The 15,544-nt window shown below is 44.2% G+C and overlaps 1 long non-coding RNA gene across 1 annotated transcript in view; it reads left to right on the plus strand.

Annotated features, from left to right (window-relative positions):
* Positions 1-15,062, plus strand: part of LOC144825590 (uncharacterized) — a 131,787-nt gene extending 116,725 nt beyond the window's left edge. Inside the window, exon 2 of the long non-coding RNA XR_013609465.1 lies at positions 12,677-15,062. This is a non-coding gene — a long non-coding RNA (uncharacterized LOC144825590). The remainder of the gene's footprint in view (positions 1-12,676) is intronic.
* Positions 15,063-15,544: the final 482 nt, after the last annotated feature.

The following is a 15,544-nucleotide window of genomic DNA, read 5'->3' on the forward strand; positions in this document are numbered from 1 at the left end:
ACTTCGGCTCAGGAGTAGCTCAGGGTGGGGGCTTCTCAAACCCCGGTGTACAGCTTCGAGGGTCACTCGTGGGCTGCACGGTCAGCGTCTCGTGGTCACTTCAAGATCAAGCCTGCCCAGCTTCTAACAGCCCGATCCACAGTCCCTGCAAAGCTGAGACCCGTGGAGGCGACCGGAAGCGTGGGGCACGCCATCTTGAAGTGACCACGAGACGCTGACCGTGCAGCCCACGAGTGACCCTCGAAGCTGTACACCGGGGTTTGAGAAGCCCCCACCCTGAGCTACTCCTGAGCCGAAGTTCAGCCCTCCACACTCGACGAGTGCTGCGTGGGGCCCTTTGGCACGATTTGGCTCAACGCGTTGGCCCGGTCACTTGCCAGCTGGCTTGTGGTCCCTGTGCCGACGAACTACAAAAGAAGACTCGTGATTCTGGTTGCTCCAGATCCACACCAGCTCCCCTGAAAGGGAGCCCCGACTCTGACCTTCCTGGTCCGAGTGAGACGCCATCTTCCAATCCCGCGTGGATTGCTCTTACCAAGGCTTGTTTGCTCCAAACCGGAAGCCGACTGCACCGACGGTGAGAGCCTGCGTGGGACAGATCGTGACCTGCTCCTGGACGTCGCAGATGCCCCAGAGCCCACGTGACAGCGAAGAGAAGCGCCTCGACGACCACCTGATTGCGCCCGACATTGCCTGGTTCCGTCCTGGTTCCACCCTGGTCACTGCTGAGTGACCCAGACTCTGTCCCCTCTGCTTTCAGGTACTCTACAACTTGAGTCCACCCTTGGACTCCACCGGACACTTCGTCTTCACCCTGCCTGCAGCCCTTTCAGCTTCAAGCACCAAGAGCCTGCGTGTCAAAACCCGACGCCACTTCGACCCTGTGCACCCACTTCCTGTGGGTGAGGTAACTTTGCTCCGCCGGTGTTCCCACACTGGTGCACACCTCTAGGGTCTGTGTGTTAAGTTTTGTTCCCCTAGGTTCAGCGGAAGTGTCCTTAAACTTTAACTATTTGACTTTTACGCACCATTGGTTAACATTGGTGCATGCGTGCGCTTTCCGCACATCTCCCGAATCCCGAGGGCCATTCCCGACTTCAGCATTGCTTGTCCTGACTGCTCCCAGCGATTCCCTAGGCCCTAGGCCTAACCACTGTTCGAGTGGCCTCTCTTATACCACTTGTTTAGTATATGGTTTGAGTGGCCCCCTGCCCTCATCCATAATTGTGCAACTTTGTATGTTTAAACAGTGCTTTTGATTTAACGCTTGTGCCCCTTTATTCATAAAGAATACTGGGGATTGTTTTTAGTAATAAACACATATATTTTTATAATATATACTTGTGTGGTGTCCTTTCATTTGGTATTACAGGATTGTATGTGGTAAAACAGCTCGCTTAACACGACCTCTTAAGTTAAGCCTTTAGGCTGCTTAGTCCATGCTACCACTAGGATAGCTTGTCTAATAAGGTTGACTTACAACCAGACACCATAAGGGGATTGTTTGGTCAGGTAGTAGGTGGTTCCAGAATTGGAAACATCCCCTACCAGGCCAACTTCTCACACCCATCTTATGCTATATGTGCATGATCGATATGCATGTATTCCCCTCTGATCGATTAAAGACGCAATTACAAGTTGTGTCCATCTCTAGTATGCCAGTTTCCAGTCCTTGTGAAAGCAACGAATATTAAGCCTATGTAAACCTACGTTGCCACATTTTACAGTGTGCACGTTAATTCATTGAATTGTCCCCGTTTCTAGGCCTCAAAAGGGCCCAGACTCAGATTCAGCTCCTGTCTCCTGAACCCTCTCCGAGGAGCGATACAGCCCCCACCTGCATCCCTGACCCCTTAGCTTACTTCATGCCTCGCAGTGCCCGGCCCGGCCTGGCTCTGCCTCCCAGTCTGCCAAGATTATGTTATGTTTCTAGTTATCAGTCCAGCCCTCCTTCTCTGCATTCCTAAGCTACTGAATCGCATCAATAGTTTCCGTCATGGTCTAGCCTTTATGTCTCCATGTAAGAGAAATACTGTATTAATATTCATAGAATATTCCTCGCACACGCAATACATGTAGAATTATGCATGCACCAGTCTTAGAGTCTATTAGCCTTTACCCTGATAACTTTTGGATTCCATCAACATGTACTCTAAACACCAGATACCAGATATGCTTTGGGTACATGTCGCTCTGACACTCCAGACTTTAGTCTCCTCTTCTAGCGCAGAAGTCATAGCCCCAGTTCTCCCTGGTAACACGTCATTGCCCGTTTGCGCGCACCACTAGGTTAGAGGTCCCAGCTGCTCAGGTAGCCCCCTCCATGTTTCCGCCCCGTTTATGACACTTCTGTTACGTTTACATCACATGTGTATGTACACGCCTTCTTGTTACATCATTTTGCCCTTATCTTTTGTGACTGTTACGAGTCACGCCTACTGTATTGAATGTAATGTTTTTGTTTAAGTATATATACTGTGCACCCATATTAAAAGTTGCCAATTAGCCAATTTGCCAGCCAATTCCCAGATCCTGCCCCCGGCAGCTGCCTTCATTTATTTCCCGTACAGGCTGTCCTGTTCCTGTCCTTATGCCTGATTAAAGCCTGTCGACTCAAGATACCTCGAATCCTGACTCTTATTTATTGAGCTACCTGTTTTATTGATTATATGAAAAATAGTACCGGTAATTAATTATTTATTTACCACAAACCCCGTATTGTGTCTCAGCTAAAACATTATTAACAAATGGCCTCTCCTCCAGTCTATTTAGGAGCAATCTCCCCATTAGTTTGGCAGCGCTATCCAGCAGGGAGTATGGGCGGTAATTTGTCGGATTCGAGGGATTCCCCTTCTTATATATGGCGATAATCATGGATTGTTTCCACAATACCGGGGGTCCCACTTTGGAAAACAGTATTAAAAACATGGGTCAAGAATGACGCCCATAAATGTTTGTGTACAAAGAAAAAATCCAGAGGAATCCCATCCGAAGCTGCAGCGGTTAGGGCAGGTGATTGAGAGAGTGGAAGCTCAATTTCCTCACATGAGAATTCCATCCCCAAATGGGCAGTTATCAAGTCCCAACGTTTTTTTGTAGCGCTATCCATCTCTACAATAAAAATGCGTAGGAAGTCAGACAGCCAGGTGGATTGATCTATATGAATATCAAGAGAGGGGCTGCCCTGATCCTGCAGAAGAAGGGCATTTACCACCCTCCAAAATGCCTTGCTATCTTTACTCCTCGAAGCCTCACACAAATTTACCTATGCTTCATCCCGTAACTCCTTTTTTCTAACCGCCCTAGCTGTCTTATAGTCAGCTCGCAGCTTCCTTATCAAATCTTTGTGTCTGGGTCTTGTTTTAAGAGCAGTGTAAAGATCTTTGGAGGCCTTCGAGCAATTTGTCTCAAACCCCCTTATCGTCGATGGAGTGTTTCTTGTAGCTGGATATAAAAGATTAGAATTGATAGATGTTAAAATTTTACTAAATGCTATTACTACTTGATGACTATCAGTGTTGGAGTCTAAGCAGGATTCAGTGTCAGGTAACACCTCTTTTACAACCTTTGGGAGGAAGGTAATAGGGTTAATTTTCTCCCATTTAAGAGTAGATCCATTTTTCCTAATCTGTTTTGGGGCATTTATAGAGCTTGACTTAGCAGAAAGAGGCCAAACAAAACAAAAAAAGAAGGAAAGCATGATCACGGAACTCTGTCAACTTGGCTATGGAGGACCTAATACATCCCTTCAAATTTGTCTGAATAACTTTAAAATCAGTTGTCGAGGTAACTCCAGTACGTTGAAAGCTGGGGAGGGGTTTACCAGTCGTGGAGTGACACAGATTTATTATAACTAGGTCCCAAGTTAATGGAAAAACTGTTTGATATGTTTCCGCAGTTATGATGTATAAAAATGGACTAGTAACGAATCATTAGTGTCAGTTACCCCACAAATACGTTTGTCCGAATTGGGGCTACAGTACACATGAAAATCCCCAGCTCAGATAAAAAAAACTTGAACATGTGTGGTATGTTAACAGAACTTCCAATATTCCCGCCAACTCATCTGTCACCTGTGTAGGAATCTTAAAATTATTATTCTAAAACTGAATCCGTAACAAATCAATTTTCCCAGAACCTTCAGTCGTGATAACATGAAAATAGGGCACCTTATTGATAAAGGTCACATTACCTTGGGTAATCCTGTTTGCTATAATTCTGAGTAGATCTACCTGCTGCTGATGGAACTGCTGGCATAACAAAGGAGCTGTAGCCATTTACATAGACCGACTGCTCTGCCCAATTTTCCTTAAAGCAGATAGTATCAGAATTCGTAAACACTTTATGCGAATTTTGATTATCCTTTTTGTTTTCATAGCCCGCTATATTCCTAGAGATAAACTTTATAACACTTAGGGACTCCTGCGACCGAATCGCTGTCGGTACTGGTGAGAAGGATGGAGTAGGGTCAATTGGTAAGGATGTAATACTGCTCAGTGAATCTAAAACAACCAACTGAATCCTCTCCATGGGTACCAAACCAGAAGCCGTTTGATAATCGTTATAAAGAACAGACTGAGGAGGCAAATGATTTAGTGGAGAGATCAGTCGAACACATGCTTCCATATCTTCCGACAATGAGTACCTATTTGATAGAGCAAGGGCATTAAAAGCCACCTGGGCAGGCTTATGACCAGTTCTCACTAAAGAAAGGTCCTGGGTGAGTACGGTGGAACTACGTACTGGTGCGACCTATAGAAAAAGCCCAACGAGACTGCATAAATCTGAGAATGGAGTGAAGGGGCAACCGGTAAACTCCTTAACAGGTCTCTCACAAGCCATTCATTATCAAAGTTTTCATCAGACCTAATTAACTGCGTTCTTCTGGTCTTGATCAAATCATTTTGGATGAGATGACCTTTATTTTAGTTTTGAGTCATTCAGTGTCGAGCCTTGGCCATCAGCTGAAGTGAAGATTTTCTAAGATTGGGATATAGTAAAGGCACGTTGACTAAAATGTTAACACTGTGAGAAGCTGCAGGAGTCCATGTATTGGTGATTTGGTCTGCTATGGGCCTGAGTAGATGGGGGATTTACCTTAACCTGTGGTCTTCATAAGTCATGTGATTGCCCCTTACCCATAGAATCTTGTATGGTCACCTGCGGTAGGCAACAGCTAGGGACCAGATCTACATGGTCTGGACCTATAGGATCCCTGCTGGAGGTCAACTGATTTTCAACACAAGGATGACCAATAGAATTAGAGGGCGAGTTAACTAACTCGCGACCAAGGATCATGTTTTCACATCTAGTACACAAATTATGACTTTCACATTCATACTCTTACGGTTGCTGGTCCAACTTTGTGGAACAGCCTCCCACTGTATTTGAGACAGTGCAAGGACCACCTTCCTTTTAGGAAGCAATTAAAGACACTCCTTTTTCAAAATTGACTTATGTTTATGGTTAGGGTCCGCTAGTTGCTTTTTGGCTGCCAAAGGCGCGGAGATACTCCTTCGGGAAGTGATCCTAGCGCGGTACAAACACGCAAAATAAATAAAATAAATAAATAGTTTTAAGAGTTTTACAGACATCAGAGGGGATAACCTTAGTTGGTGGTTAGAGGATAGAAGTAGCTAAACTACCACTGGAATCTACCGTCATTTGTTGTGCTAACCTTGTAAGGTGCGAGCTATAGAATCTAGATCGGTCGCAAAAGTTGTTTAAAGTTCTCAAGAAGATCACACCAATGAGGGAAATGTAGTCTCTGAATGTTGGTGCCCATTCATACATGTGGAACTCGCTGGCAATGCGACCTTTCTGATCTTTTCGGCAGGACACTTGGAGGAGAGTGTCGCATGGCCTCGTTTTCATTTACTATTTACGGAGGTTGCGTTGTTTGGTTTCCCACTCCTTAGAGCTCTGTTTGTTTAATTAAGTTTTAAACAGTTGTCGTGCATACATTTGGCCAACGCTGTAGAAGAGTAGGGTCTGCTATCCTATGGTCACCCCAAATTTTTGCTTTTTGCTTCACTGGTTTTCGACTACTGAGGCTGTGGGCCTGCTGATCAGACCCCCAGCCTGCTGTTCTCTCACTAAATTAATAATACATGTGCTATAGGCACATACCACAATTGGAAATGGACTCCTTGTCAGCCCCTGTATAATGCACTATAGGTGCCCAGGGCATAGGGGCCACCAAGGCCTACCAGGGGCTGCAGCATATCTTTTGCCACCCCTGGCTGGTTCTTAAATTGACACAACTGGCTGATCACTCAGCTGGGGTAAGGTGGTGTACTCACCCCTTACTTAGATATGGTATACCTATATCTAAACCTATATCTGGACACATATAAACCTGTGAGCCACTCCTATGGAAAGCCTCATCAATCCTGGAGGCAGAGTGCGTGGTTTAATGTGAGATGGAGCTCTAGCATGAGCTGAGCCTGTCTGCAGCCGTCGGGAACAACTCCCTAAGCTGTTTCAGGATAAGGCCATACCATATACTCTTAAGTGCCTTATAATCCTCGCGGTTATATAGCAACTTTGGTTTGGCTTTATCAAAACATGTCGTGTAAGGTGTCATACGATTTGGAATACTATCCCCTCGCCAGTTCTGGCGACGGGGATAGCATTCCACCCCTCTAGAGGGGTAAGACATGTTACTTTACTTAAATGCGGTTAATTTCTAAAAAGGCCTTAGATCCACAAAATGGATGCCTCTGCCACAGACAAGAGTCTGACCCCCTGCAGCTGACCGAAATTCAGCCAGATGGGGCCTGAACAAAGGGTTTCCTGTCGCAGGGGGGTGTTACCACCCTCCAGACAGGAGATAGTGGATTGTAGCAGGGAGGTTTGAAAGAAACCAGACACTGCTTGGGGCGCACAAGGCTGCCCCTTCATAATCCGGCCAAACCGGTTCTGGGGCACTCCAGCCCTCGTGCCAGGGCGGCCTGGATCAAAGGAAAGGGGTGTATCCACCCCCTTCCTGGGTCCCACCCATAGGAGGGGACCTAGCAGGTAATCCAGCCCCCCAGATTCGAATAAGAGTGGGAGCAGTGCCAAGACACTTCAGATTATCCTGATGAAACATAAGAAACGAAACTCTGGACCCTTCGACATCCTACTCGACGTAGAAGCCCGAAGAATCTCCCTTGTGGTCAAGGAGTGACCACCCTGTGCAAACAGGCACCATCCAGCCATCGACGTCTGCTTTGTCGCAGTTCCCGCCGGAACTCGAGCAACTGAGATCGACGAGATCAAGCTTGCCTGCCTTCCAACAGCCCGATCCACAGTCCCTGCAGAGCTGAGACCCGTGGAGGCGACCGGAAGCGTGGGGCACGCAATCTTGAAAAGACCAGGAGACGCTGACCGTGCAGCCCACGAGTGACCCTCGAAGCTGTACACCGGGGTTTGAGAAGCCACAACCCTGAGCCACTCTTGCACCGAAGCTCACCCCTCTACACTCATCGAGTGCTGCGTGGGGCCCTTCTGCTACTTTTGGCTCAACGCGTTGGCCCGGTCACTTGCCAGCCGGCTAGTGGCCCCTGTGCCGAGGAACTTTGAAATTCGACCTGTGAATCTGGTTGCTCCAGATCTGCACCAGCTCCCCTGAAAAGGAGCCCCCACTCTGACCCTCCTGGTTCGAGTGAGAAGCAATCTCCCGGTTCCGCGTGGATTGCTTTTGCCAAGTGTTGTTTGCTCCAATCTTGAAGCCGACAGCGCCGACGGCGAGAGCCTGCGTGGGACAGATCGTGACCCGCTCCTGGACGTCGTAGATGCCCCAGAGCCCACGTGACAGCGGAGAGAAGCTCCTCGACAACCACCTGATTGCGCCCGACATTGCCTGGTTCCGTCCTGGTTCCACCCTGGTCACTGCTGAGTGACCCAGACTCTGTCCCCTCTGCTTTCAGGTACTTTTCGACTTGAGTCCACCCTTGGACTCCACCGGACACTTCTCTTTCACCCCGCCTGCAGCCCTTTCAGCTTCAAGCACCAAGAGCCTGCGTGACGAAACCCGACTCAACTTCGACCCTGTGCACCTGCTTCCTGTGGGTGAGGTAACTTTGCTCCGCCGGTGTTCCCACACTGGTACACATCTCTAGGGTCTGTGTCTTAAGTTTTGTTCCTCTAGGTTCAGCGGAAGTGTCCTTAAACTTTAACTTTACAACTTTTACGCACCATTGGTTAACATTGGTGCATGCGTGCGCTTTCCGCACTGCACCCGAATCCCGCGGGCTTTTCCCGACTTCAGCACTGCTTGTCCCGACTGCTCCCAGCGATTCCCTAGGCCCTAGGCCTAACCACTGTTCGATTGGTATTATACCACTTGTTTAGTATATGGTTTGAGTGGCCACCCGCCCTCATCCATAATTGTGCAACTTTGTATGTTTAAACTGTGCTTTTGATTTAACGCTTGTGCCCCTTTATTCATAAAGAATACTGGGGATTGTTTTTAGTAATAAATACATATATTTTTATAATATATACTTGTGTGGTGTCCTTTCCTTTGATATTACAGGATTGTATGTGGTAAAACAGCTCGCTTAACACGACCTCTTAAGTTAAGCCTTTAGGCTGCTTAGTCCATGCTACCCCTAGGATAGCTTGTCTAATAAGGTTGACTTACAACCAGACACCATAAGGGATTGTTTGGTCTGATAACAGGTGGTTCCAGAATTGGAAACATCACCTATCAGGCCAACTTCTCACAAACGCTGATACAGTTTTTAGATTAGACACAAAAGCCAGTCGACTCTGCCGACAGGGAAATAATTAGCGGAGTGTCATCAGCATACAACACTAGTGAGATATTCATTCCAAAATATTTCACTACCTCTGCCAGAGGTCTTATGTAAATATTAACAAGCATTTGCAATGCAAATAGGTCTCGCATTTGTGAATTAGAGCTATTGACGTTGTGAATGCCAATTATTTTTTACCTACACGGTTTATTTTTAGAGTGAATGTATGTAGTGTGCAAAACCCCTTGGAAAGGTCCTGCACTTCGTAATAAATATATTGAAAAAGACGCAAGGTGTGGATTGTGTCAACAATTGCTTGGCAAGTACCTCATGGGTGAAGTGTCGCCACACATGTACACCGTGGTGCTTTACTAATGAAACTCATTAATAAAAGTAGTGCTTACAGACTAACCAACGCGATAGGAGCATGTGAATCCGTTTCCCGGTTTCTCTTTCTTTTTCTAGACTATTTGACTCACTCTTCTGCGTCTTGGTTATCCCCCAAACACTTGGAGGCAATGAAGTTTGCCAAGGGGATTGGGGTAGGAGGGTTTTGAGGGTACATGAAAATGTATTCATTGCCTAGTTGTCAAAGTTAGCCCGGTGCTATTAGTTAAGTGTGCAGATATTATTAAGATTACTTTACTCGCATCTATGAGAAAATCGACATTATTTATACAAAATGCCAGCATGCGTGTCAGTTTCCACAGTGCTGGTTGATTAGTTTGATTGCATACATTTTTGTATTTAATCTTTAACATAGCATCCTAAGTAGGTTACCTAACCCCAAAGCCAAGAGTTGTTAAATGGCCCATAGTAGAGAGTGTTTTACAGTTGAGCAAATGTGTCCAAATGTAATTTTGGTAGTGCCATGGAATAATCAGTGAACTAGGAGTATTCCCTTGAGTGAGAATAATTGGGAGAAGCCCAAAAGGGGTCAGGGGAAAACAATACCACAATACAAATATATATAAAGAATTCTTACAATTTATTGAAGTATACAAATGTTAAAAGGAGAGTGAACCAAAAATGGAACTCACTCAGCATTAATAAAACAATAAAAACAATTAATAAAAAGGTTTCAATTTTGGCCAGCAAGATTGAATCACAAAAGACAGAAAAAACAGTAAGACATGAAATTAGTGCAATACTTCTTGTATATTCGGACTCTATTGTGAACACCTAAGCTATATGTACTATAATACAATATTTTAGCAAAGATGTCGAGATCCTGAATTATACTGGTATGAAGCGTCGACGCGTTTCGGTGGTTTTCCAAATTATTGTCCACCTTTATCAAGACACCTTTTGGTTTCTGTCGTCGTGTTGGGGTCTATATAATTGCCCTTGAAGTCCGTATGTCTAAATTGAATTTCTATATTGTTCCATTTTTAAATGCCGAATGTATAGGGCTGTGTCTCTGGGTTGTGTATCCGGTATGGTACTCCTGTAGATATAGGTACCTAGGCGTATCATCAATTCAGAGTTGTTGTGCCTCAAATATATATTGCTGGTCTTCTTTACTTGGTTAAAATCCAGAGGCGCCTAAGTCTTGTCCTTGCAGGATTTGGTTCTGTTTCTCCAGTGCTCCGCCAAGGACTGCTCACTTCTCTGGTTATAGATAGTCTTAAAAATATAGAACTAGGGGCATTACTATCATGTCCTCAAGTTGTGTGGTTCTGTTGTTTCACGACGGACTGCCTGCTTCTCTGGTTCTGCCGGGAAAATTGAAACCTTTTTATTAATTGTTTTTATTGTTTTATTAATGCTGAGTGAGTTCCATTTTTGGTTCACTCTCCTTTTAACATTTGTATACTTCAATAAATTGTAAGAATTATTTATATATATGTGTATTGTGGTATTGTTTTCCCCTGACCCCTTTTGGGCTTCTCCCAATTATTCTCACTCAAGGGAATACTCCTAGTTCACTGGTCTAATAACCCTACTTCCCTTGACTTTTGTTAAGGGGTACCTCTCACTTTTACCCCCATGGAATAATCAGCCAATGAGGTACTCGATGAGCAGGTATTTAACAACAAGTTCAAAATGTTCAAAATGTACGGTATTGTGGCTGTTTGTTTGTACACAACCACCTCTCTGAATGTGTTTATTAACACAGAGCTCCATCTACCAGACATTGCTCACAGAGGGGCGACTAAAGCACAGAACAAAATGTATTCATTTATCCTGAGTGTGAAGGCACCCTGAAGGTTTAGGTGCCTGCCCTGAGAGACTAGGGATCCCTGCGCTTCTACATACTCTGCCGTGCTCCTCTGCAACAGCAGGGCACAGCTCAGAATCTGCTAAGAATAGGTGAGGGGGATGAGGTTGGAGCATGCAGGAGTTTCCGGCAGGTTTCCAGGTTATTGAAAGTGATGATTCTGACGGGAGGCAAAGGAGTCTGACTTCGTCTGTTTCAGAAAAAAAGGTCTCTCCTTCCATGTCTTAGCTCCAACCCAGATTAAATTCTATGCCTCCTAACCTTAGAAAGATTCAATATCACTTACTGTTCCGGAACCAGTGGAGGACCCAGCTCTTCTCCATCTAGGCTGATGATTTCGCCTCTCTGGGGCTGTGCTTATTAGGATCCTTTTATGTCCCCTGCTGATATTTTCTGACACCCGGACCCTCACCTTCCCCTCAGGGCAGACAGCCTTCAGGTGTTGTGCTTTCTAAGGCTCAGCTCCCCTCTTGTAAAGGGTCAAAGTGGTAACACCCTTGCAGCAAGTGCCTTTATCAGCCGCAGTATTAAGATACAGTGCACCCCAATTCCCAGCTCAGTAAACGCCTGAAACAGACCCAAAATGGAGCATGTACCTACATGTTCGCCTCCCCTGTTTGTGCCTCATAAGTAGCTACCTGTGCACTTCCTCTGTTTTTATGTCCCCGGCGAGCTTCTCTAAAGATGCTTTTGATCCTTCTACGCTATCATGGTGTTTGTCTATTACTTCATTACCTGATGTCTGCTGTGTTCATTGTGTCACTCCCCTGATTTAGCGGTCAATGAACCCTGCTGAGCGAGTATGCAGCCATAAGTGAGCTGAATGTAAGAAATATCCAGAGGTGTAAGAGCTGCACTCCCCCTCAAGCAATGGACATCTTGTCTTACTCTTCCAATGCTCCATCCACTGACCAAGAAGCATGTTGGCACCAAACGGAAGACATTTAGTTAGATACCCTGGCAAAGGCAGAAAAAGATCAAAAGCAGACACTTACTGGCAGCAGAGATATCGCAGGCATATTATTAGTTGTGATGGAATCACTATAATAAATGGTGCAATCTTCCAACAAGTGCTTTAACCATCCCTAGGAATGTGGCAAAAATAACTTAACAAACAGAAAAGTAAAGACAGGAGTTAGAACTTCAGCTCCTCCAGTGTAAACTGTGAAGTACTGTGAAGAAGAGTGTGAATGGAGCTACATTTGTTATATACTTCCTGAAGCGTTACCTTTATTATATACTTCCTGAAGCGTTACCTTTATTATATACTTCCTGGAGCGTTAGCTTTATTATATACTTCCTGAAGTATTACATTTATTATAAACTTCATGAAGAGTTTTCTTTGTCATTTAGTCTTGAAAGGATTACTGTTGTCATACACTTCCTGAAACTGAAGTGACAGCAGCACATCCTGATCGATGTCTTTTTACACAATACCTTCTTGTTTAAATGAAATATTAGCCATGTGCGTCTTTGTAAAGCTGTACTTCTAGCAAGTGGGCGCTCCATGTGTGCTCTTTCTGTACTAAGTTACTCTGTGAACACTGGAAAATCACCTCCTTTTCTGAATTAAGTAAGATGTACATGTTCAATAGAACATTTAGTTAAATTTCTGTGTATGGGGAAATATCTCTTGGTAACTTTCATAAATGGTCTTTTACAACTAGTTAAATATTGTGTATTCACATTTAAATCTCTTTACATCCAATAGGAAACCAGCCTTGAATGCACAAATGAACGTGAATAATGACAGTAATCGTGCAAATCTGAAAAAAGTGGTAAAAAAAATGAGCTCCAATATTCAGGAAAATATCTGCACAGTCAGAGACTGAGAAACCTGAACATAAACTGATAGATCCTCGAAGAGGCAGTCAAGAGCAATTCAGTGGATGTAAGAGTCTGAGCTGTGCACCTCCACGCAACAGGACTAAGAAATAACCTCTAGAAAATTAAGGCAACAACACTGACAAACCACTTCCTGTATTAACAGGCCTCCACCACCAGCTTTGATAATGTGTTCAGTATGAGGTGGATACAGCATTGCTCTGCTTCCTGTGATGATGACAGACCCACCATTGAGCACGCTAGGTGTATTGTAAACTATTGCTGGCAAAAACCACAGGAGCAAGAGAAAAGCCCAAGGGAGTGGAGCCAGACAACTAAGGGCAAAGGAAAGAGGGTCTCTGAGACTGTCCAAATTTGCTTCGACCAGAAGGAAGACTAATCTTCACTCATAAACATGCAAAACCATTCCTCAATCTAAAGACATAACCACCTACAAAGAAGCTTTACTTGCCACAGTTATAATATGTGTAGTTGGTGAGTCTTGTATTTCATTGTGAAATCTGAAATCAACCATCCAAAATACCACACACATACAAGGAATGTGAGAATAACACAAGTGCTTTATCAACCATGTTAGCTCCTCAGGAAACCCAGTCACGGGATGCAGATAATTATAAACCTGACCCAGAGACACTAACCAAGAAAGAGAAATCATACACAAGTAGCAAGAGCTTTGGTTTGTTATCACTACTAAAGAGCCATCAGCACACACACACAGGAGAAGCAACATGCAATTGCAATGAATGTGTGAAGAACTTTAGTCAGTTAGCGCTCCTAAAAGATCATCAGCGAACACACATGGGGGGAAAACCATACCATTGCACTGAATGTGTGAAGAGCTTCCCGTCTGTCATCACAACTCCAAAGACATCAGCGAACACACACAGGGGAAAAACCATACCATTGCACTGACTGTGTGAAGAGCTTCAGTCAGTTATCAAACCTCAAAAGACATCAGCGAACACACACAGGGGAAAAACTGTACCATTGCACTGAATGTGTGAAGAGCTTCAGTCTGTTATCACACCTCAAAATACATCAGCGAACACACACTGGGGAAAAACCATACCATTGTAATGAATGTGGAAGTATTTTTTGTGATTCCTCAACTCTCAGGACTCATCTGCGAACACACACAGGAGAAAAACCATACCATTGCAGTGAATGTGTGAAGAGCTTCAGTCGGTTATCAACCCTCAAAATACATCTGCGAACACACACAGGGGAAAAACCATATCATTGCACTGAATGTGTGAAGAGTTTCAGTCAGTTTTCAAACTTCACAATACATCAGCTAACACACTCAGAAGAAAAACCATAGCATTGCAGAGAATGTGTGAAGCGCTTTAGTGGGTCATCACATACTTGAACACACACTGGGGAAAAACCTTCTCATTGCAATAAATGTGGAAGCAGTTTTTTGTGATTCCTCAAATCTCAGAAATCAACTGCGAACACACATAGGGGAAACGCCATTACAGTGCCAAGAATGTATGAAGAGCTTTAGTATGTTATCAATTCTGCGGAGACATCAGTGAACACACACTAGATCGTAGCATTCTGAATGATCTGTAAGGTGTTTTTGTGTCGCTGGAGCTGCCAAATAAACAGTGTTCTCATAGCCCAGCCTTGCCTAGAGGGAGCAGTTCTTCGATATAATATGTACATCAGAAGAAATGCTACATCTTCAGTAACCAAAGGTAGTAGAAACGAATGCTTTCCACCGAGTTCATTGTAACAAAGTGCTGAGTCCGGGAAGTTCTTCCTGCTGCCGACCATCATCATCATCATCACCACCCAACCACACTGCCAGTCAGGAACAGGAACAAGACTGCTCTTCAGCACACCCATCCTTATACATAACACGCTACAGGGGTTTGCTTCAGGGTCAAACTCACTTTCCTTACATGTTATCAGCAACAAGTTCTAAACTGAACAAATTATATTTAGGAACAAGTGGTTTGTACGGCCATCAGTGGCATAATACATTTGAATCCCAATACTTTATTAATCTGTATGAATGATACATAACCAAACATCACCAATGTATGGACATCCAAGAGCCTTTAAAAACCACACTACAGAGGTGTGTATCAGGCTCAAACTCAATTTACTTTAACATTAACATTAACTACATTATGATACAGCAGAAACAATCATGAGGCTATGAAAAGTACACAATAATGACTAGATTTTACATATTAATATGAAATGTATGTTTTTAGATATGTAATAAAACAATACATTTATTTGAATTCATGGTATTTGATTGCTGATTGTATAGGAGATCTTAAATGTGATTTATTCACTAAATTTTAAAGATAATTTGTGATGTCAGCAAGAAGCCTAGTTTATTTGGTAATAGTGGGGGCACATCTCGATAGCATGACTGCTTTCAGCTGGGAGTCTGGCGCAGGTGGTATCAGAGGGGACTATTCTCACCAGTGTGCCTTCTCTCAGAGTGAGAGGCGGTTCTTTGCTTGAGATGGTACCACCTCTGATTTCATAAGCAAAAAGTGCTTTTATTTTATGTGTCACAAATACCCTACTAAAATCCACCAGTGAGCCCACCTGTAGGTTTGTCACTGGATGTCAGGCTGTGACCGAATTATACCAGGTGATACAAATGTAGAACATGGAAGGAAACATAGAGCAAACAATTCACTGAGGAGAGATGGGACTAGCTATGGGGCTACTCACAACATCAACGGTGTGTTGATGAGGATTGTGCTAT

This window comes from Lissotriton helveticus, chromosome 1_1 (genome assembly GCF_964261635.1).
Source record: "Lissotriton helveticus chromosome 1_1, aLisHel1.1, whole genome shotgun sequence".
Lineage (NCBI taxonomy): Eukaryota > Metazoa > Chordata > Amphibia > Caudata > Salamandridae > Lissotriton > Lissotriton helveticus.